The 25,327-nt window shown below is 35.6% G+C and overlaps 1 long non-coding RNA gene across 1 annotated transcript in view; it reads left to right on the top strand.

Moving 5' to 3' along the window:
* The first annotated feature begins 343 nt into the window (after positions 1 to 343).
* The window catches only part of LOC136042811 (uncharacterized), a 39,369-nt gene continuing 14,385 nt past the window's right edge, over positions 344 to 25,327 (top strand). The window contains exon 1 of the long non-coding RNA XR_010621441.1: positions 344 to 1,732. This is a non-coding gene — a long non-coding RNA (uncharacterized LOC136042811). The remainder of the gene's footprint in view (positions 1,733 to 25,327) is intronic.

Genomic DNA, 25,327 nt, shown 5'->3' with positions numbered 1-25,327 from the left:
AAATTAGCGAAACACTGATTCTTTTATTTACTTGTCATGAAGTGTGCATTTCATTTTGGATCCGAAAGTATATTTTATGAGGTAGGTATATTAAGACTAAAATCTATGATAAGGCACAGAGTTAACGACTTACACTCTTAGGTTTCAAACCACCTTACCTTTCGTATTTATGAAATCGTATTTCCCATGTGAAGGATACTCGATCAGATCTGTGACTAAATTCGCAAAGGCTTGTAGTATCTTCATGGCTGTAAGAACTATTTTTGGAGGCAAATAAGCAACATATACAAGAAATCATACGAAAATATACGCTAACAAGTTGTCGTAGGATTTCGTAGGATTTCGTAGGATTTAGTATTTCGTAGGATTTCAGTATGTCTCTGAAATTCATCGATTGTGAACCGGATATCAGCAATCTCAGAATTAACTTTGATAGCCTTTTCTGCAAAATCAGTCTTAAAATCAACAAGTGACGTCGGTGAATCAAGCTCCGTTATGTTTTGGCCTCCTAGTTGGCTAGAAGAATCGAATCTTACATTTTCAACCGAGAAACCAACTGACGAACTTTATGACGTTGTAACCTGGTGCTTATATCACTAATTGCCATAGAAACAGGAGTATAAGTATTCATCAAATTAGAATATTGAACACCAATCTATTTGATCCGTTATTCCAGTGTTGTTAAATGAAAATTGAAAATAGATGAAAAAGGTATAAATGAAAAAAGAAAGTCATTACATACTTGATATATTTGTTTTGCAAGTTTGATATGATTCTTTATCAACTCTGTAGAATGTTCTTGATACATCTGTTCTGCGTTTTTGACCTGGCCCTTTCCAATTCTATAGCCTTAAAAGCTCGTTTTAACACTTTAGATGAAATTGTGAATTTTGTTACTTAACTCATTTGTTCTGTTGAGATTTGTTCTAACAAGTAATAAATAATCTTGATATTCTTTGTCGATATTCATTGTCTTTTCTGTAGTTAATAAGTCTACAAATCCTTCAGTTCCAAGTAACAATTCCTCCATAATTCCCGAAAATGGCTGAAAGAATATTTGCAAGGTTAAACACTGATTTGATACTCATTCTTGTAATTTCTTTCTTACTCTGAGACAAAAGTCTTCTGACTCTGATAAAAGTTTAAATCTGAATTTGTCGACTATACATTTAAGGTGGCCTCTTTTAAACTGACTTATTTCATCATTAACTAACCTTTATCTGTTCATGTATTTTTTCAAATCATCTCTCAGAGAATGTTGTTTAATTTTGTAAGCATGCATTGATTGATCTGCCAAATTTACTTCAGTTGTAACCTGGCTGTCGAGGTTTTTGCTAATCAGCAGAGCTGTATAATGAGCTCTTAAATTAGAAAGCTTATTCCTCTGTTGCAGCATGAAAGATGTCATTTTCAATTAAATCAACCATTCTAAGAATATTTCTTTCTCTTATATGTATTGAGTCTTCTTTTTTCTTTAAGCTAAAGAGTGCATTTCTATTAGTGTAGAGAAAAGACTGCTTTCAGGAAGGATTGTATATTCGATTTTACTTTTAATATTATTTTTACTTCCGTGTTTTCCCTTCTCACCTGTATTTCCAGTTTCACCATCTTTCTGTCTTTCAGACCAGGTTTCTTTGTCATTGGTTAAGTTAGTCGCAAGAACTGTTTTCGAATCAATTTCAACAGTGGGTTGCATTATCTTTTTTTTCAGCTGTGAATATACCCAGAAAAGGTTCGTACGTTTTGTATTCATATTGTTCCCATATTCTAGTGTATGTTTTCGTCATTTTTTCGTCATTGTTTTGTTACGGTTGGGGTTGACATTTTTAACTGATATTATTAACCATAATAAATATTCAGACTCGCTTTCTATTCTACGAGATAAATTAAATACACCCTTCCTTAAAAGCACCGAAACTCCTCCATAGTATCTACCATTTGCCGAAACTTTTCTCCTACACTCAAAAACATCAAAATCTTCACATGACGAAAAATAATCTAGAGAATTTTTCGTCTCAACAAGGGAAACAACATCCCAACTCTCACAACCGGCTAAGGTAGTTGGCTCTAATAGATTTTAATAGCCCCCCTCTCCTACACTAAACACAGAATCAGCACTTCCAAAACTCTGACCACTAGTATCAGAAATTAACGATCCGCTTCCTTCTCTGACGCGCAAAATGTCCCAGGCTCATGAATAACGTTGTGGGAGCTAGCCATCTCATCACGCGTACACTTTTCTGTCTGAACTTCAATAACAGTCCCATGCTTGACTGACATTGATCCTTCTTTTCTGAGTAAATTTATATTGTCTTTTACTTCATTGCAACTCTACATATTACGATTTAAGTCTAAATTCTGATGATTGTGGGTTCTCATTTCCTCTAATGTTATAACCTTTCGTGTTATCGATCGATTTCTTTCACTTTACCAAGTTTACTATCACATGCCAAAATCTTATCCCCCACGAAAAGTCTCACACCCCTCAGTTTTGCGTTTAAATGTCCTTCCATACGAGCGTCTTCCAAAATCGGTATCAACTTACTGCGCGCCAATAAATCTGAAGAAGTGTAGTCTGGGGCTAATGATAAATGAAACCTTCTGAAAAGTGCTGCTGAAGCAGATAGAGATTTTTTTAATTCCATCGACGCAAATTTAAATACGACTGGTCTAACTTTCTGGTTTGACGGTAAACGAAAAACATCTAACATCTTTGATATCTGTCTGCATGAACCGGGGTGTCTTACAATTTCCTTTAAGCATCTAAAAATGTCCTTTTTTAGAGTAAAATCTCTTATCTTTGGGTCAAAATTGTAGAGTATCACATTACACCCTTTTTGATCCGCCTCAAATCGATCCATTATCTTTTTATTCTTTACAACTTCCATTTTTAGCTCACGGACTTCCGCAACTGAATTTTCAGACCTTTTTTCCACTTCGAAAATTTTCCTGTTAGGAGATTCCGAGATTGAACAAAATTCCACAAATAGTTGTTGTACCTTTTCGCTCAGGGGATCAAGTTTTTTAAGCTCTATTGACATTTCATTTGATTTAATTTTTAAATCTGTAGCTGGACTTATGCTGCTTCCGTTATTTTGATAATAGTTACTAGCTACTCAAAATAGAAAGGCGTACCTGTTTAAGAGTCAATATTCACTATGCAAAGGCAAAAATAAGTTCGTAAAGAAAAGTTGCCTTACAGGTTTGTTATAGCTTCAATTGAACGGATTCTGGTAGAACTTTTTTTTATTTTTGTATTTATTACGAATAGCGGTAAGCATCAATGCTTATCGCAAAAATTACATTTTTATTAAGGAAAATTACCAAAATAAGACCAAATGCTGTCACCGCAGATTCAAATATTCGTCGACATCTCGACTAAATTTGTAGTCATCAGAGATAAAAAAAAAGCAGCAATAAATATATCAGAAAACTTACTATAATCATGATTCGCTTGGCTTCTTTCTCATTGTCAATCAAGTAGGCCACAAAACAGTAGCCACTGACTACAAAGACTAACAATAGCATAATTAATGCTGGTAAAAATTCCATTTTTATTGTTGTTGTGCAATCTAAGTCCGATTATGAAAAATCCGTAGCGAATCACAATTTTGTGTTACTTTAAAATTTGATTAAATCCAATAGAGGTGTTTTCAGTATAAACTCTCAAACGAGACTCTGCTGAGGATATAAAATACATCTTCGTCCATCTTTGCCTTTTGCCTCGACTTATCTTAAATTCGATAATTACTAAATAATAATAATAATTTATTTCTTACCCACTTACAAAAGGGAAAAAGTGGAGTACAAGGAGAAAAACAAAGAACTACAAATAAAACAAAGAACACAAAAAAACCAAAAACAAATAACACAAATATAAGAAAAAAAAATATAACAATTTAGCAGAAGAGGCAGATAAGATGATTGTTAGGACCAAGACAGATTGGCGCTTCATCAATTAAATTTGAACTTAGTTTTTCCACTGAAAGAACAATATCCGTTGCCTGATATTTACTAATTAACCTTCCGTTCCGAAATGATCGTGGTAAATAAAGTAGGAACTTTAAATAGCGATAGTAATCCGTCTTGACCCTCTTTACGTCACCCTTATTCGAAAGCATAAAAAAACCAGCACAAAATAACACAGAATGGTCGCAGAAACTCGAGTAGAGCTTTGCAAGTGCTTGTCGCCGGAAATGTCCACGATTTCGAACAATTTTAGAATGCCCCAGTTTAAGCTTAAATTGAATATCCCTAATCATCTGAAAACGAAAAGAACTTAAAGAATTGCAAACAGAAATCCCAAGCCATCGAAAAAAAGTAACTTTTGGTACGGAAAAGAAATGCAATCCAAAGGATGAGACGAACTAACCCCATTAAATGTAAGAAATTCACATTTATCTACATTTAGCAATAATCCAATTCTTGCAAATGCATCAGCAACGGATCGGACAGAACGCGCTAAACCGGTCTCAGTTCGGCTAATAAAAAGCAAGTCGTCAGCATAAGCTAAGTATGATACGTCTGTGAATCCTATTTTTTTTTGGGCCTAAATTTTATTCAAAATTTATATTTTTTGTGGGAGTACATAGGCCAAGAAATGACAAATTTGTTACGACACTTTGTTATTTAAAAATACATATCTTCATTCCAATCGTCACTCCGATCATAGTGAGGCCCAGGCCTATAGCAAATCCACCCCAAAAGGTCGGGCCAAAAAAAGCAGGTTGGGTCTGGTGTCTGGGTCGGGTTGGGGCTGGATGATCTTGTTTGTTTTTTTCATTTTCATCTTCTTGTTCGTAAAAAACAGGACTCTTTCGTCCAATTGCTTCTTCTTTCCTAATCTGACATCTTTCTAATCTGAAATCTGGTGCTATGATTTCAATTATATCGCTTCCTGCTCCTTTAACTGGACCTGGGTCTGGATACTTAGTTGGTTCGTGAAGAATTTGACAATTGAATTTGTACTCAATTGACTGAGTGGACTTCCAATGTTTTTGAAGTTCTCTGTCCAATCCACATTGATGGATAAAACAATCGACAACATTTCTACCATGAAACAACTCTAGAATCTCCACATTAGAGGATCCAGTTGCAGTTGCTAATTCGTCCAAGGATAAAACCATGTTAAAACCAAGGATAAAATCAGTCGTTTCCATCAAACACTGAAGTAAAACTGAACTACGTATACCAGACAAAACATTTTCAATAGAAGCATTAAAGATAAAAGGAGAGAGAACTCCTCCCTCTCTCACTCCACACTTGACTGGTATATGTCCAAAAAAATCACCATTTCCTGACTTTAATCTTAAATAAGAATTTGAATACCAAAACTTCAAAACCAGAATCACAGACGCATTCACACCAAGCTGACTAAGAGCATACCAAGCCTGATCATGGCAAACACTATCGAATGTTCTAGATATATCAAGGGGGCAAAAATAAAGACTAATTATTCCGAGTGGCTTCCTTAATAAGCTGCACTAAAACACGATGAGCATGTTGACAGCTCAGACCTGACCGGAAGCCGAACTGGTTAGCCTCATAATTAACAAATTCATCGACATGTGGGAGTAGAACATACTCAAATAATTTACTTACAGTACAGGCGACTTTTTTTTATTTCGATTTATTTTAATAGAAAAATGTTGTTTGAAAAAAGATTTATAGAAATTTCAAATAAAATGATGCCTTCAAAAATTATCTCTTCAATTGTGCCAAGTGTCGTCAATCAAGCGTCTTATGTAGGGCGTCAACAATACAACTGCACCAGCCATAATAATCCAGCGTCCAAGGTGCAGTGACCACGTAATATACAAAGTAAAAATACGACTAAAGCACACAAGAAATACAACATTAAGAGGTTTTTTCTACTTTTCGTAATTCCTCCAGCAAAAATTCGTCCAATTCGCTCAAATTGAGCGCCTGACAGTGGTCAATATAGAAAGGCAGTGGCTCAATTTCTTTCCACATTTTTTCTTCAATAAATGCTATGAAATCCCATTTTCCTCTGGGTCCTTCATACTTTCGAAATTTTCCGTCAATGGCATGAAATATCATGGGTAGATAAACGTGTTTCACAATGAATCCTTGTAAACAATTTGCATCATGTATTTCTACTCTGGCATTTCTACTCTGACTAGAAGCTGAAATTGTCCTATATTAAAAATGACGTGGCACGCTGGAGGTTTTTTTCGATGATATAAGAATATATATCGTTGTATCTATCATTTTAGCAAGTATTCTTAACACACATTAATGTGTTCTTTTTATATAATTACTTCAGATATACATATTTGATAGAACGTATCCATGAGGCCCGAGAACTTCAATTTAGATTTATTGGGAAACAGAGCCCTATTACTAAAAGGACTGAAAAACAATAAGGCCCCAGCTTCTGACAGCGTGGTAAATGAGTTTTTTAAATATGGTGGTTATGAAGTTAATAATAAACTACTGAAGATTATGAACAAAGTTTTTAAGAATAGAAATTACTTTGCAATATAATTATTCATAAAAGCCAATATAGTTAAAGGCCCATTCACAATGAGATTATACTAATGCTGAAATTAGCTAGCACTAATTCAACTAATTCAAGCCCATTAGACAGCACTAATTCAAGCCCATTAGACTTTCCTGTAGAATATTCAGCCAATCAGAGAATTCTATGTAAAATCTGATTGGCTCAAATTAGAGATAGCTAAATCTCGGTATTAGTAAAATCTCATTGTGAATGAGCCCTAAGAATCACGATCCCAACCATGGCTATATTTAGTCTTTTAACTGTGTTTAATCAGCCTTCACAAAATGATCTAGATTAAAGGCAACAATATGACATTTCTTTGTTCTTAGCTTTCAATTTTGACACATTCTGATACTTCTTTCCCGCTGCCACTCGTCGTTTAATCACAAATATTTTGCTCTTCAATTTCGGTTTTGCATCGTTGTAACTGTCGTTTTAGTAAGTATTCTTACCAAACGTTCATTTGTTCTTTTTTTATATATTATTACTTCATATTTTTTAAATGCTCTTTACTATTGCTGCTCGAAATGATTTGTCACATTTCATGGTCAAGTTTGTTCATTTTCACTGGTGCATTTACAATCATTTGGTCGTCCTCTTTGTCTTGTCTCTTTTGTTGTTCCAGTTTGTGGATTTTGAGCAATTGGTCATATACATTTCTTTCTTCACTTCCCTGCTCCTCTCATCGAATTTTGATTCGTCCTGATCCTAGTTTTGCATGTCATGTAACCGCACATTTCTTTTTTCTGCTCTTTTTCTTGACTTGTTGTAATTTCCGCTGTCACTTATCGAATAATCGAGTGTTTTTATTTTCTTCCCTTTTGTTGTCAACTCGTTGTAATTTGCTGTTTTATCGCAATAAATATTAATTTACAGTTTTGTCCTCTTGTTATTATGAAACTGATGAAAATGTATTTCGTAAATGGCTCATTATGCTTAGCTGCGTTTCTTGTCAAGTTTTGAATGTTTAATTGATACAATAGACGATACAACCACTCCTGTTTTGAAATTGACGTGTCTCTTCTTTCGAAATATGCCCATAAAAATGATGTCACTGGCATTATTTCTTTCCAAAATTAAGCTCTTAAGGATCTTTTTTTGAATTCATGACCTATCTACATTTTTTGAGGCCCACAAATCACAGGATGTCAATTCTCCTCAAAAAATGTAGAGGTTTTCTTGAAAAATAATTTATACATAAATACAAATTATTTCTCGTTCAAAATGAAGACCATTGGAGTAGTCCTCTTGTAAATAGTTGTTGCAATAATAAAAGGAACTGAACTGAACAGAGGTAAGATATTGTAAGAAATTTGTAGACCTTTGTCTACTAATTATGCAAAGATCTAGAAATTAAGGAAGAGTTACACAAGATTTTGTCACATTTTATTTTTATACTTCTCAGTTTTATATTAACAAGCAGGCTGGCTGGCAGAGACTGCTAATTTAGACCTATTGATAAAAGCAACATTATCATTACACAATACAAAGTATCATTAAAAAATCGTCATATTTTCCCGAAAGTCGTAATGGACCTTATAATAGTTGGTTTATTGTATATATATATATATATATATATATATATATATATATATATATATATATGTATATATATAAGTGATATATATATATATATATATATATATATATATCACTTTTCAGGGAAGTATTTGGCTTGATTTATGAGTAATATTTGCCAAAATTTTGCACAAAGAATTTTTTTAACTAAATGACGATAGTCTTGAGTTAAGAGCTGTTGTGAAAAGGTTAAAAAAGATGACTTGTTTATTAAAGTATTTTTAACTAGTATGAAACCAGTTTTATCTTTTCAGCCAACAGGGTGTTATGAAGGGGAGTGCCTGTACTCATTGTTACCTTATGTTTGAAAAATTACCTTTCCCCATGGGCAAATATATTTTTGTCTCTATTTATCCAATGTTAAGACAAAAATATCTTTAAGAATGACAAACGCTTTTTCAAAACAAACCTACAGAAAATTAAAGATTTACCCTACAGAATAAATAATTTTAGAATCCAGAAAACTAGAATTTTGACTTTTAATTTTTCCTGCCCCATGTAATCCTTTGCAATATTTAAAGCATATTCAATTCAATTTATTAATGTAGTACGTATAACAAATAAAATACACTGGGTCACCACGGAGAGGCAGAGCTTGTGATTGTGGTGACCTTATCAACATAAGTAAAACTAGTTGAAGATCCTAGTTTCTGGACTCTAGAAGTCCACGGCCCACCACACAAAGCAGAATGACAAAAAATATATCACAATAACAAAACAATCAAATAAACGTTCACGAAGAATGACATCATGAGCAATCAGAGACGATGAATTAAAAAAAAATTGAAAAACATCCAGAAAGAAAAAGAAATAATATATTAACGTTGAAAAGTTTCTATGAAAAAAATAAAGTTTCTATGAAAAGTTTCTATGAATAAATAATTTTAGAATCCAGAAAACTAGAATTTTGACTTTTAATTTTTCCTGTCCCATGTAATCCTTTGCAATATTTAAAGCATATTCAATTTATTAATGTAGTACGTATAACAAATAAAATACACTGGGTCACCACGGAGAGGCAGAGCTTGTGATTGTGGTGACCTTATCAACATAAGTAAAACTAGTTGAAGATCCTAGTTTCTGGACTCTAGAAGTCCACGGCCCACCACACAAAGCAGAATGACAAAAAATATATCACAATAACAAAACAATCAAATAAACGTTCACGAAGAATGACATCATGAGCAATCAGAGACGATGAATTAAAAAAAAATTGAAAAACATCCAGAAAGAAAAAGAAATAATATATTAATGTTGAAAAGTTTCTATGAAAAAATTTTGATGTTCCTGTCGGATTATATTAAATGATTCACTTTCATCATATACAGCGTGAAATTTTCTCCATGCACTTGTTACCATGTTCCTTGGTGAAAATCTCGATCGCTCCGTTATAAATCTAGAAGAAATACGCTGGTCTTTATGCCGAGTCTCATAAAAATGAAGTTCGCCCTTACTCCCGACCCAAGCATATCAATGGACTGAAAATAAACTGGGAGTATTTGACGGTCGTACTTAATTTTAAAAAGTACTGAAGAAAGATTACATAGACAAGAAATAGGAAGGATATGCATTAACAAACAAACAAAGAGTTTCTGTCGTTGTCTTACCAGGGTATGACGAAGGTGATGGTAGATACTTATGTAAAATTCTTAGAGCCGTGTTTTGCACCACTTGTAACGGTTTAGGATGGGTTTTAAATGTTGCCAGATAAACAATAGGACAATATGATAAATGGGAATAAACTAAAGAAAAACGTAACAATCTTAATATTTCATAAGGGAAAAAATATTTGTAACCTAGACATGACTCCAACTCCTTCTGCTGCTTTAATTCGAAGACGACCAAGATTATAATCAATCTCCATACCAATGTACCGGATCGAACTTACTCTTTGAAAGCTTATATTTAGGCTTTCAACACTCACCTTATCAAATTCAATATACTCTTTATAAATGTGGCTGTAAACCATAAATTTTGTTTTAGCTACTTTTAGTGACAATCAATGAGCATATAACCATTGAATCAATGCTGTTAAAACTCTCTTAATCTTTTGTTTCAAATCATCTGTGGACTCGCCAGCAACAGTTGAACCTGTATCATCAGCAAACAAAATATTGAGACTCCCCTCGTCAGAAGAGTTGCAAAAATCATTAATATAAACGAGGAATAGCAAGGGACCAAGTATGGACCCCTATGGAATGCTAACCTGTTCTGACTTATGACGAGGCATAGACAAGGAATCATTAATTTGCGTAACCTGATACCAACCATGTAAATATGATTGCACAAAATTCAGGACTTGGCCTCTAATACCACGATTATCTAACTTGTACAGCAATATTTCATGAAAAATAGTATCAAAAGATTTTTCTAAATCAAAGAGCAGCTTCGCAGGAATAAGCCCTTTATCTAAACATGCATGAATATACTGCAGCATGGCAAGAACTGCTTGCTGGGTAGAATGCTCCTTCCGAAAATCAAACGGTAATTTACTGAAAAATTTCTGCGATTCAAGAACTTGTACATTCTATTGTAAAAACACCTTTCAGTTACCATAGAAAAGCCAGATAATATGGATATTGGCCTGTAATTAATAGAATTTGCAGAATCCTCCCTTTATGCAACGGAATTATCTTAGCATTTTTAAAAGACTTTTTAGAAATGGTCCATATTTCTCTTGGTTCTGGTGGTAATGGTCTTCGGTCTTTTGCTGGTTGGCTGGTTGGTTGGTTGGTCTTTGGTGGTAATGCTGTTTTTGGGTTATAGCATTCAATGTCCAACCATTTTTTGGCGAACAGGAACGTTCCTGTTCAAAATGCAAGGTTTTTTAAGTGAACCATAATTATACTAATACTCGGCATAGCAGACTTGACAATATTAGTCGAAGATCCATCAAGTCCTTGAGAATCACCCTTCTTCTTTAATATACATATATGTTCAACAGTTCACCTTCCATTACAGGAGTAAAAATATTGATATATCTGATGAATACAGTAAATACTTTATAAATATATCATTACTATTAGAATTTTCTTTCTGTAATTTTTCAGTCACAACCTCTCCAATTGAAGCGAAGTGATCATTTAGGCAATCCGCCACACGAACATTGTCATTTATAATTTGTCCTTCTAAATCATGTATCTCTATAGGACTCTTTGAAGGCAGGTTATGACGAAGACAAGAATTAATTAGTTGCCAAGTCTTCTTAGGTGAATTTGAAGCATCCCAAAATGCCTCAAAATACTATCTTAGTAATGCATCGAAATACTTTCCCCCAATACCTCCATTTCACAACGTGCATTCAATTTAGCATTGCTATCACTGATGAAGTACAGTTGCAAAAATTTGTGATGCTCACCTGAGAATGGTAGAAGGGAGGCTCCTCTATGATAAATTTGCCCTTTTACTTTGATTTGGGCACCAAACGACGTCATTTGGATACATTTGTTATATTTCCTGATGTTTGTTAAAACGCTTCGATTCAGACTTATACCCGGTAAGCAAAGTTTTCAATGGCTCTGGTGGTACAGCCAGTTGAGAAGCTTAGCTTTTTCTTGAGGCGCAACACATTCCCATTGTTTTTCCATTAAAGGCCTTGCAATAGGGGCAAATTTCAGACATAGTTCAAATTTGAACATCTCGATTCAAGCTATAATCATCGGAAGGGCAGTACTTGAATGCCAGGTGATTATAAACACATTGCTTTTGTAATACATCGACACGCCTTCTTTTTTTTATTTTCTCTTTCAACTGCAAGGATTGTTTCGCGTTATTTTAGTTAGACAATGCTTATATTTTTTAAATTGGATTTTGTTTGATTCAGATGGGTCCGCCAAAATAATTCAAACAACTAATTTAACTCGGATAGATTTGAGTAGACCTGGTGATATCCACGGTTGCTTCAGGGCATTATATATATTTCTACGAATTTTGATCGCGGGGCAACTATCATCAAGAGCCAGGCGGAAATTTTCTAAAAAAGTTTTGGTAACAACATCCACATCATCGCAATTTAGAGGATAAGACCATTATTCAGAAGGTAGAATAGTGTTAAGTTTAGCTAAATTCAATTTATTAACTATTCCTCGTGTCGTTTCAGTAAACTTAGCTGACCGTACCGCGTAATTCACATAAGCTAAAATTAAAGAATTGTCAGAAAAATCGGTCAAGACCGCTTTCGATGACGTAACTAATCTCGTAAGAAGAATGTTATCAATAATTTTTGCTGTAGAAGCAGTCACACGACAGGGAATATTATACACAGGGAAAAGAAACCTTGAAAAAAAATGGGAAAGGAAATTAGATGTAGGTGTATCATTTTCATTATCCATTTGTTCAATATTAAAGTCACCCATTAGTATCACGTCACAACCAGCCAATGGCTACTAACTTTTCAAAAATTACTAGGTATTCATTAACAGATGTCGACGGTTGCCTATATACAACACACGCTTGTACAATTTATACCCTTAATTTAAATTCAATTGCAATAATTTCACAGACTTTCTGTGCAAAGTCGCTCTATATCAGAAAGCCACCGAAATGAACTATCCTCTTTAACAAAAATCCTAAGCCCGTTTTATTCTTAGTTGGCCGATTTTTGCTGTAAAAACTTAACCAGGAACTTCAACATTTGGTAGAGTTATTTCTTTCAAAAAAGATTCGCAAACACAAAAATACTGATAGATTTTGAAGGGAGAAAAGTAATTATTTCATTCATACTACTCAGAAGACCCTGGGTATTCACAAATCCAATCCTCAGATCATTCGAGATCAGTGTATTAGCAACATCATACAAACATGAATTACAAGTGCATTATCATTTTCATTATCAAAAATACTGAAAGATTCCTAAAAAAACCAAAATTAAGTTGCTTCGCCTCAAAAGACATCAATCTGTTATTCCCTGGCACACCCAAATGATTGTCAATCATATAAACATCCTATCATTGCATCCCGCCCTGGGCAGCTGAACCTTAAAACCTGGAATATTGGACCTGCAGTTTACTGGGTACTGATAATAACTAGAAAGTACAGTATGATTTTTGAACTGATGTTTTTAAGGATAAGCCAAAATACGTAAATGAAACAAAATGAAAACAAATCTCGTAAGAAACATAGTTAAACGTTGGGCAATCTTGAAAAAAAACCTTCATTAGCCCACACAATGATTATTAGATTAGTCACTGTCATCAATGTCCGACCACTGCTCATTTGATGCGTTGCGATATTCTACAGTGCCAATTTGCCTTACTTGTACATACGTGTATTTTTTGGAGTCCTTTAAAGCCTTAGCTTTGGCAAGGAGCTGGGCCCTAAATGCATTTAGATTGGGAACAAAATCAGTGTAAATACGCAGCCTTTGTGAACTGAACTGAGTGGGTAAACTGAACCTTTTAGTTTACCCACTGATTTCATTATAGTAAGAATGTCCGAATGTCCGACTCCTTGCTGCAAGAGAAGACAACAGGCAGTGAACTAGGTTTCTTGGCATTCCCACAAACAGAAACACTGACACTTTGCTTGACTCTGAGTAATCTAGTATTGTGAATATTGTCTCTAATCACCAGAGAACTTCTGAGTAAATCCTGAAGATTTTACTCAATGCTTTCGCCACTTTTTTTCCTTAAACCGTGAACAACAAGATTAAGACTACGGTCTTTAACTTCTAGTTCTTGTAATCGTTGCTCCTGATGTTCAATCCTTGAGTTCAGACTTCATTCAGACTTCAATTTCAGACTTCATTTCATGTGCTAAAACGGAAAATAGTAAGATTTCTGCTTAAATTCAGGAATCTGGCTCCAAAAAAAGCAGCTTCAAACTTAAAATGTTCGAAAATCTAGGTACCTTCTTTCTGTCACCCACAACTTATTGCAGGTACATTTAAAATCATTAAGGATTTCGATATTTTTAAGTGTTCACAGCTAGATAGATGACGCTGAGGCACTCCACATTAAGTATCTCACTTAAGCAAACAGCGTTTGCTTGCATAGTCCGTAGTTGTTGTTGGACTAGTGTTTGGTTCATTTTCTAAAGAATCAATTTTGGCATTTTATCCTGTGAATGAATCTTTCCAATTTATTATGCGCAAGTTTAATTCTTCTGAGGATTCAACGGTTTCAGATTTCGAATTTTTGAAATCTGCAGAAAATAATCATAAAAGCCATTGATACACTTTTGGAGTAAGTAGACAAGCTTGACTATTTAAGCATTAATTGCATTAAGAGATCTCAACTCTTCTTCAAGAGTTGCATATTTTGTTGTCCATGTTTCAAACTACTGCAAGATCTTGATTCTGGATTATTTTCTTTAGCCTGTAAGCTCAAGCGTCTTTCTCGTTTCTTTCTTTGACACTTTTCACACATTCTTGGGGAGAACTGGAAGGTTTCTTTTGCCATTTTGTTTTTTCGGAGAATAACTTTTCAGTTATTCATTCAGTTATGACATCAGCTGGTGTCATACATTGGAGACCACATACGAATTGTGTCTGGTATTTTAATTTGGAGTAGAGTCGAGATTTTCTATCCTGTTGTTTTTTATTTCTGCTCTCTCTGTTTTTTCCTGATCTTGTGGTTTAAGAAAAGTATTCTGTTTTGTACTGACACCGACATGGTTATTTATATTATTCTTTGCTTGGGATGGGTATGAGTAAATGTCAACCATGCTTGGAACCTACTTGCACAACGATTCCTTGTCTAATTCTAAGATGTGGAGTAGCATGTATTTTGTACTTGCAGCTACTGCTGTTCCGCTTAGTAGCTGCCAATCTATACTGAAGAAAAAGCTTTCAAAATCACAGCCACATAGACCTACACACCCAGCCTCACAGCCACACATGCAAAAACACACAGCCACACATGCACATACACAGCCACACATGCAAAAACACACAGATACTATAACGCACAACTAACACACACACAACTAACACACATATCCTAACATGCAAACAAAACACACAGATAAATGTACTGAAACACACAAAAACGCACCCACACATACCGACACACACACACACATACACGTACACACAGCAACATAGACCTACATAATCAGCCTCTAAGCCACACATGCACATGTACACACACATATATATACACACAGCCATATAGAAATACACAATCAACCTCACAGCCACGCATGCACACACACACACTAACACACAAAACTAACACACATATCCTAACATGCAAACAAAACACACAGATAAATGTACTGAAACACACACACACACAAGTTCAAGTTCAAGTTCCTTTTATTACTAATATCCATCCATTTATAAACAAAAAATATCCCAAAGGGCTCAACACACACACACATACACACACAAACAGCCACATAGACCTACACACTCAGCCTCATAGCCAAATATGCACACACAAAGCCACATAGACATATACGCTCAGCCTCACAGCCACACATGCACACACACACTAACACGCACAACTAACACACATATCCTAACATGCAAACAAAACACACCCAGATAAATGTACTGAAACACAGACGCACACACACACATACGCACACACAGACACATAGACCTACACACTCAGCCTCATAGCCAAACATGGACACACAGACACGCACACATACACACACTCACAAAGCCACATAGACATATACGCTCAGCCTCACAGCCACATATGTACACACACATACACACAGCCACACATGCACACGCACAAACTAACACGCACAACCAACACACAAAACTAACACACATATCCTAGCATGCAAACAAATCACACACAGATAAATGTACTGAAACACACACACACACACAGCCACATAGACCTATACACTCAGCCTCAGAGCCACACATGCACACACACACCCATACACACACACAAAGCCACATAGACATATACAGTCAGCCTCACAGCCACACATGCACACACACACAGCAACACATGCATACACAAACAGCCACACATTACACGCTATTAGACATGTTTATTCGGTTTCCCCTTCTTAGGGCGGGGGATCTGTCCTTACAAAAATAATGGAGTACCAAAACTGGCCACCCCACTAAACATAATTAAATAAAAATTGAAATCAACTAGTCTTCATGCCACTTATAAAGTTTCTTGAATTGCCAATGTAGTACATTCTGTTAATTAGCACCAATGTTAACTGGCTCCACTGCTGTACAGGCAAATATCTTAAGAGATTTGAAAATGAAACCTGGAAAAGAAGCCTTTGTTCCACACCACCTAAGAGGTGAAGGCTAGTGGCGCGTCTTTTTTAAAGAGGTTCCCCCCAGTAGGCCTCATCCTCTGTGTCATGTAATGTGTATTATTATGTGTATTGTGTCATGTAATGTCTGTGTGTTAAAATAACAAAAACTATTAAACTATTATTAACTATTATTAAACTAATATTAATTATTACTATTATTACTATTATTAATATATTACTATATTATACTATATTACTATATTATACTATTATTAATTATTAAACTATTATTAAAAAAAACTATTGTAGTTTAGCGACTTACCAGTCGTCTTGTTGAACAATCACTGACAGCAATTGAATAACAAAAAACTATTATAAAAACAATTATTAAAAAAAAACTATTGTGTATTAGTGACTTGCCACTCGTCTTCTTTGCTCTTCTTGTTTCTTTTCTCCCTTTTCTTCTTTTTTTCCTGAGTGGCAGAGAGTCGCTTTGCCACAGCCTCAAAAGCTTGGCTACATTCTTCATTCTTCAATTGTTTGGTCTTCTTTGGCTTCTTGCCACTGCTTCCTGCCACTTGCTGAAAAACCACTGAAAGGTCTTGGCTGGAAATTGATTCATCGCTGCTAAAATCTTCCTGCATTTCCTTCCATCGCTGCAGATTTTGGTTCAGCTTCATGTCCCACCAAGGTGTCTGTTTCAAAGGTGAACTGCGTGCTTCTTCTGACATCTCCATTGTATGTGAGTGTGTGTCTGTGTGTATGAGTCTGTGGCTCTGTGTCTGTGGCTGTGTGTGTGCTTATGTGCGCGTCCATTTGAGGCTCCTCACTCCTTACTTCTTCTTGTGTCTCGTCCATTGCTAACTCCATCAAGGCTGATCTCTTTCGCTTCCCGGACTTCTCGGGTAGGAGGAACTCATATCTGCTCATAGCCCTCATTGAAATGGCCAGGCATGACTCCGTAGTCGAAGCACAACTCTTCTCCCGCCGTGATGTCTCGTGTCGCAACGAGAAAAGGTATTTTCAAACCATCTACCACCAACGCCTTACACTTCAGATTCGGGCCATCCTCATTCGCCTTATGGTTAACAAGGCGTCCAAAACATTGCTGATGGGGATGGCAAGTGCAAACCTTTTCTCTTGCGTCTATCGTGACATCTTGGTCCACTGTCAAAAAATAATTGCTTCCATCATCCTCTCCAAGTAGTGACTGAAGGAGTCGGTTTGCCTCGATGGTAGCCATCCTTCTCCCGTGGTACTCAACCACTACTTGGTTTTTGCAGAAGGGCAGTGTGGCATAAACGCCTTGTCCAGCTCCTTTGTCGAGGCTCTGGGCTACGGTCATTCCCGGCCAGGACTGATTAAGGACACATGTGGTCGGATATTCGTCTACCAAGGGCTCAGAAGGAAAGAGTTTCGGGATCCTCAATCTGCTGTAAGTCTGCTGGACCAGCTCCAGAGACGGCACGGTGTCTTGGTATCCTAGCCGACGAATTGCCATCTGTAAGGCTTCTTCTGTGAGGGCCTCAGTGAGATCTGCTCCTATTCCACGCTTCTCCGAGATTTTTCTAAGGATCTCCTCAGCTCGAACCTGTTTGAGCTGCTTCCTGTAGAGATCCTTGCCAGACTTCAATATGGGTGTGCTTTTTAGCTCCGGATTGATTATTCTTATTAATTTCAGGGAAGCCGTGATGGGGATGGCAAGTGCAAACCTTTTCTCTTGCGTCTATCGTGACATCTTGGTCCACTGTCAAAAAATAATTGCTTCCATCATCCTCTCCAAGTAGTGACTGAAGGAGTCGGTTTGCCTCGATGGTAGCCATCCTTCTCCCGTGGTACTCAACCACTACTTGGTTTTTGTAGAAGGGCAGTGTGGCATAAACGCCTTGTCCAGCTCCTTTTTCGAGGCTCTGGGCTAGCTCCGGATTGATTATTCTTATTAATTTCAGGGAAGCCGTCTTCAACTCGGCCCTTCCATCTTTTAGCTTTTCCTTCAGAACACGGTTGAGAGCCTGGAAAGAAAGAAAAGGGTCAATTAATACTTAGTTTAGTTGAAAGCCTGAAAAGAAAAGAATTACTTAAAAGCTTATTAAAGGATTATTAAAAGGGATTACTTAAGGATTATATAAAAGTTGAAAGGCTGGAAAGAAAGAAAAGGCTCAATTAATACTTAGTTTAGTTGAAAGCCTTAAAAAGAAAAGAAAGGGATCACTTAAAAGCTTATTAAAGGATTATTAAAAAGGATTACTTAAGGATTATATAAAATGCTGAAGACTGTTTAAGAAATCTATATCACATAATTTAATGGTAAACTTACTGCCTTGGTCGTCCGGTTGCCTCATCCATGCATGAAGCAACGTCTTCGTCGTCCGTGTCCCCAATTGTTTCCGAAGCAGAACATTTTTTAGCTCCTTGTGTACACTTTTCCATGATGGTTCTGCTTGCAGCAATCCGGCGAAACTCATAAGCTTCGTACCGATTCTTTGATGTAGTTTCTAAAAAAAAAGGTTAAGAAAATCCTACATGAGGAATTAGACAATTAGATTTAATATACACTTAGATTTAATATATTTACAATATAGAGGTATAGATTCTAGCAAACGACATGCCTGAAAACCTGTTAATTGGAAAATTATTGACATTTTTCATAGGTCCCCCCAAATTTCACGAAAATCGTGTAGAAAGAGCGTGAAAATCTGTTTGTTTACAAATATATTGACATTTTGGAGTCAATTTTTTGTCAAAAAAGCGTAAAAACCAGTTAATTGGGATATTTATTGACATTTTGGATAGGTCCTCCCAAATCTCACATGAGGAAATAGACATTTATATTTAATAGACACTTAGACTTAATGTTTTTGCAATATATAGATATAAATTGTAACAATAGACAAGTATAATTATGTAGAATGAGCAAAATTTAGCCAAGTGACAAGGAAATAGACACTTAGATTTCAAGTTTTTAAGAACTAGTGGTAGACATTCTAACGAAAGATCAGCCCTAATTATGTACAATGAAAAAAACTTACCACAATGGCACAGGTAGTCAAACATCATATCTCTCTCCTCCTTTGACAGGTGAGTCGCATTCCTGTTAATAGTCGCGATTAGGTGGCGTATCGTGGTTTGAGTCGGAACGCGAACACCCGGCCTCATGCATTCTGGGACTTTATGTAGGAACCTCCGCAATGTTCCGCTTGTGTTTAGTATCTTGAGTCCCAACATGGATAAAAGGAAGTTTTCTGGTTCTGGCTTGTCTGGCTTTATTAAAGCAGGTCGAACGAACGATAGGTAATTCCTAAAAATGACTTCTTTGCGGACACTGAGTGTAACCCCAGCGGACTTCATGCTAGCGGTCTTATGTTTTTCAACGAGTATGACGAACATATTCTCTTCCTCCACAAACCGCCTGTTCAGAAACTCCTTCACCGTCATATTCTCCGGAACTCCTGGCCGGTGTCCAAACATAAAGGAAACCAAAAAGCAGAGGTACGCAGTGAGGTTTATGTGGTCCTCTTCCACTAGCCGATTTCTTGATAGACGCTTGATCACAGGAGCCATAAACTTCTCCATGCCAGCTTTCAGGTTCTTGTAGTCCTCCTGAGTTCGGTCCACCTGAAAGAGTTCGGATCGAAAGTCCACTGGAGTTCTCTGTGCCTCATCTCCGCCGTCGTCAGTGATTTTTGCTTCGCCGACATAACAGAGTTGACGTGGGCTATGTTCAGCTCTGGCGGTGCTTCACTACCACGGGATGTGATAAATTTGACAAACCTGTAGTAACTCTGAGCGTATCTGTTTCTGCTACTCCCTTGCGTCCAACAGTCCGCAAGCTTTGAAAAGAACAGCTCCACTCTTTCGGCAGAGTGGAAATTCTTCCAATTATACTTTGTGCCCTCAAATATAAAGTACACGATCTTTCGGGCGCACCCAAAAGGATTCCTATACTTTTTGGTACTCCCATTGCCTCATTGCGCCGACCATTTCTCAAATTTGCTCATCAACTCGATTTCGTAGGCCATCTTCTTCGCCTCCTCTGCTGTTTTGACATTTCGGGTGTAGATGTCCTACAGCCCGTGCTTTTGCATCTTTTTCCTGACATCAGATGTTTAACTCCATTCCTTCTTGTAGTATTGACATCGCAGCTCTGATTTTTCTTCCTCCGACTATGAAGATTTGTGCTTTGGGCTCTGTGGAGCGTAGAGGCTTCCCTTCTCGTCGCTATCCACCACATCATCAGGTTCTGAATCTTCCGAGATTCTTCTCTGGCGGAATTGAGAGGACACCCTTGATGGTTTACCGGAGAAAAGATCTGTTTCCAAGACAGGTGACGATTGCTGTGGTAGTGCCGATGTTGATGGCCCTGCCAGATGTGCTGTGTGCGTTTGTGTGTTTGTGTGTGTGTGTGTGTGTGCATGTGTTTCCAGGAGTGGCTGGTCCGGGGGCAGGTAGAGTCACTGGCCTGGTGTCATCGAATGAAAGTGCGCGGTCCGGTAGATTTAGAGGGTCAAAGTATATTCCGGTCAAGGCCGACAAAGCCTTGCAGAAACCGTGCAATGTTTTTGTTCCTTCCACCAAGCTGCTCACTTGCGACGCCAAAAAATATGACTTGTTCTGCGACCTCTCTGCAAGCTCATCCTTTGCCAATTCGTGCATTTCCTTCGCTTCTTTGACTGACCAAAGTTCTCCATTGGGATTCTTGCTACAGGTTCCTTTCTTCGCCAAAAAGTGCTTGTCCAATTTGTATAAGGACCTGTGGCAAAATTGGCAAATAGTGAAAAAATTCCTTGGCTTCTTCCCTTTTACATCCTTCGAAACAGCAAGGGTCATGGAAGGATTCCTAGAGTCATTTTCAGGTGCGATCAAAGAGGCCGGGTGTGTTTCAGGGGCAGTCAAGGTTATTCCAGGGGCAGGCATGGTCGTTATCGAGGATTCTTCACGAATAATGGCTTCAATTTCTCTGGTAATCTAAAAAAGGAAGCGTTTCAGTTTCCTTTTTATGCTTAGGAATTCAAAATAGTGTCTTTAAATTCAAAAATTGTATCCAGGGTAGTAGGCAAAAATGCATATTTCCTAATAACAACTTTTTTGGAGTCAACTTTTTGTCGAAAAAGCGTTAAAACCTGTTAATTTAGAAAATTCTCTTAGGAATTATGGCCCAAAATGGTAAAATTTCCCCTTAAAATTTTATCCCCCAAAAAGCCTTGTCTTGTATGATGTCATAAATAGCATAAATAACATTATATAAGCAAAATGTCAATGCATAGTATAAAATTTCCACTTGAAAGTGTGAAAACCTGTTCATTCTTAAATATTTTGACATTTTGGAGAGGTCCCCCCTCAATTTTCACGAAAATTTGCTTAGGAATTTCCCCTTAAAATTTTATCTTAAAAATTTATTTTTATGCATAAATGTGGGCCTATTTTGGGAAATTTTCTTAGGAATTATGGCCCATCCCCCCTCCATCCAGTGTAAAATTTCCCCTTAAACTTTTATCTATTTAAATTTTGTATCCATGAAAATCTTGCTTAGGAATTATGCCCAATTTCCACCTCTTCCAGTGTAAAATTTTCCCTTAAAATTGTATCCATGGCAAAACTTATATCCAGGGAAGCATGCAAAAATGCATTTTTCCAAATAACAACTCTTGTGGAGTCAACTTGTTTCAAGAATTATAGCCCATCCCTCCCACCCAGTTTAAAATTTCCCCTTAAAATTTTATCTATTTAAATTTTGTATCCATGAAAATCTTGCTTAGGAATTTTGCCCAATTTCAACCTCTTCCAGTGTAAAATTTTCCTTATAATTGTATCCATGGCAAAAATTATATCCAGGGAAGCATGCAAAAATGTATATTTCCAAATAACAACTTTTGTGAAGTCAACTTTTTGTAGGAATTATGGCCCATCCCTCCCACCCAGTGTAAAATTTCCCCTTAAAATTTTATCTATTTAAATTTCGTATCCATCAAAATCTTGCTTAAGAATTTTGCCCAAGTTCAACCTCTTCCAGTGTAAAACTTTCTCTTAAAATTGTATCCATGGCAAAAATTATATCCTGGGAAGCATGCAAAAATGCATATTTCCAAATAGCAACTTTTTGTAGGAATTATGGCCCATCCCTCCCACCCAGTGTAAAATTTCCCCTTAAAGTTTTATTAATTTTATATTTATTATTACATATAGCATCAATTGACCTGATTGCTTCATCCACACTCCTTACATTCATAATTATACGCTTCTGAAAATTAAACAGAAACTAATGGCCTGTTTACTGTCACCTTTTTGTTAGGTAGGTTCTGCCCAATTAAGAGTTCATGTGGCGTTTCGTGAGTCTTCGTTACGGTCTGTGTAAGGGGGGCCAGAATATTAACCCGATTTTCGAAAACCTTAGGGATGTTTGGTTTTTTCTGCTTGACGACTCGGTACCATATTTGTTTCGGTATGTTTTCACCCGTTTCGAGGGGAAACTAATGTTGATAAGTCCTATCAGGCTCATCCTATTCATAACCTAACAAGGGTCATCCTAGTCATAACCTAACCAGATTCATAACCTAAAAAGTGGGGATTTTTATGAAAGGATTTTCTTGGAGGGGAGAGGGGGAGCGGGATAGAAAAATACGGGGGTACAGAAAACAAACTAAAAAATCCATAAAAATCTGCTTGTATTCATTTTTACCTTTTTACAAATCAGAAAAACATTTCGGGGAGGGAGGGTCTCAGAAACTTTAGTTTAAACTGTTCAGTAATCGATTAGTTGAAGCATAGTTCTGTAACTTATAGGTCAAATTTTTAAATATTAAAAATTATTCATTGCAAAACATAAATTTTTAAATAAATGCAAACCTCATCTAGATAAGATCTATCATTTTCTAAATAACTATCACAAACCTGGCTGAGCTTAACTCGTATTTTGGGGTCAACACTGAAAATAGAAAAGTTTAAAAAGGTTAGAAGTTAAAACCATAAAAAAGGTTTAAAAATGCTTATACATTCAAAATTAACAAAAGAATACACCGTAGTTTTAGCAAAATATAAAAAAAAAGATAACAGTTAAATAAAAGATAAAAAAACATATATAAACATACACGGGCCATAGCATGTCATGAAAATTAAAACAGATTAGACTGGAAAATTCAAAAAAAGGCCAATTAAAGCTGAAAAAGGAGGAGCTTAGCGAATATTTATAAACAACAAGCAGTAAATTAGTTGGATATTTTGTTAATATTTTGACTGATATAAGGGCATTTTGATTTCGTATTTTGAAGTTGAAAAATAAGATAAGAACCGCCTGATTGACGGTCCATGATGGATCAGGTCTGCTTAAGGAGGATCTTTTGAGAGAATTATTATCCATGAAAACGTTTTGCACTGCATTTTTTTGAAAACAGAGGCAAAAGTTACCTCTCCTGCTTAAGTTCTTCTAAACTAAATGTATTTGAGAAGAAAAAAATGGAACTTCATCTTCTTGGAAAATTTTTCGCAAGACTCTTCTTTGAATAGATTTAACATTTTCTGACACTTATCAGTTGATCTTGAATTTGTTCAGCTATTGGCTTCTTTCAATACCAAAATAGTTAGAAAAGGGTCTTTTGCTGTAAGTAGGTTAAAAAGAATATTTTCTTGTGGGCCTAATAAATGACCTAACTTAGTTTTATACAATATTCCGAACATTTACAGAGTAGTTTGGGACATTCGACTTCCTTTTATGGGTTAAGGTATACGCTCCATCTTTAAATAGCAATTTCATGACGTAGTGGGAGCTATTCCCCCTCCCTTTAATTTTCAATGCGTTTTCTCTCCCTAACTTGTTTCTTTTCAATTTTTGTTTCGTCACAGTTGATTCAACTTACAGTTACACAGTTTGAAACAAGGGAGGTGCATTGCGAGAATAGCTGGAAAATATATAATTTGTGATATATATTTGCACATAAGACGGAGGGGGGATTAAAGTATAGTGGATCTGCATAAAAAAGTGTTAGCTGCAATTATTCGGAATATTCTGAAGTAAAAATTGTTGCATTAGGATTAACCTAACTTCACTTCTTAGGTGCAGTGGCTATAAGATATAAGTACTTATTGTTAATATGGATATCAGATTTATATATTAGAAGAAATCGTGACAGCAACTTATTTCATGATGATGCAGAAATCTCAGGAGGTATATGATTAAAGAAAAGAGAGGAAAATTAATTTTTCCGTGATTTCGGTTTCAGTTTGATTTTCAGTTACTCTAGTTTTTGGACAAAATGGATGATAAACACATAATAATGCATATTAATTAAATCTATTATAGATTAAATTGACTGATACCTTTTCTGAAAATCCTTGCCATTTAAAAAGTAGCTGAGTTTTGATTCATTTTGTATGAAAAATTAATTTCTCTTTCTATTTGAGAATTGAATTTGTCAATATTTCAAATACAAAAAACTAGGGGAAACGCCTTTTTTCATGTTTTTTTTTAAGTGTTATCTTCCTCAGCTTTTTGTTACTTGGTTGAAAGTCCGATATTTTCATTTACAAAATCTCGGTGCAAAATATTTGTTTTCCATTAAAAGTTAAATATTAAAAAGCTAATTAATTCCAAGAACAAAAAAAAACTGTTCCAGTGATAAAGACATCAATGAATCTGCTGAAATACCACTTAGGAAGAAACTATAGTTTTTTGGGAATTAGATATTGATGTAACAAAATACGGTAAACAGAGAAAAATTCGTAAATTTTCGACCAATTTTATTATAAAAATAGTCTCATGAATTTTTTTTTATAGCAAATCTCAAATCAGATAAAAGATTGAGCCTATTTTCAAGCTCAGGCCTGTAAAAACAGTTTTGTAATTTATATATATATATATATATATATATATATATATATATATATATATATATTATATATATATATATATATATATATATATATATATATATATATATATATATATATATATATATATATATATATATATATATATAATATATATATATATATATATATATATATATATATATATATATATATATATATATATATATATATATATATATATAT

The sequence above is a fragment of the Artemia franciscana genome, unplaced genomic scaffold (assembly GCF_032884065.1).
Source record: "Artemia franciscana unplaced genomic scaffold, ASM3288406v1 Scaffold_209, whole genome shotgun sequence".
Lineage (NCBI taxonomy): Eukaryota > Metazoa > Arthropoda > Branchiopoda > Anostraca > Artemiidae > Artemia > Artemia franciscana.
This window is presented reverse-complemented; position numbering and strand designations above follow the sequence as displayed.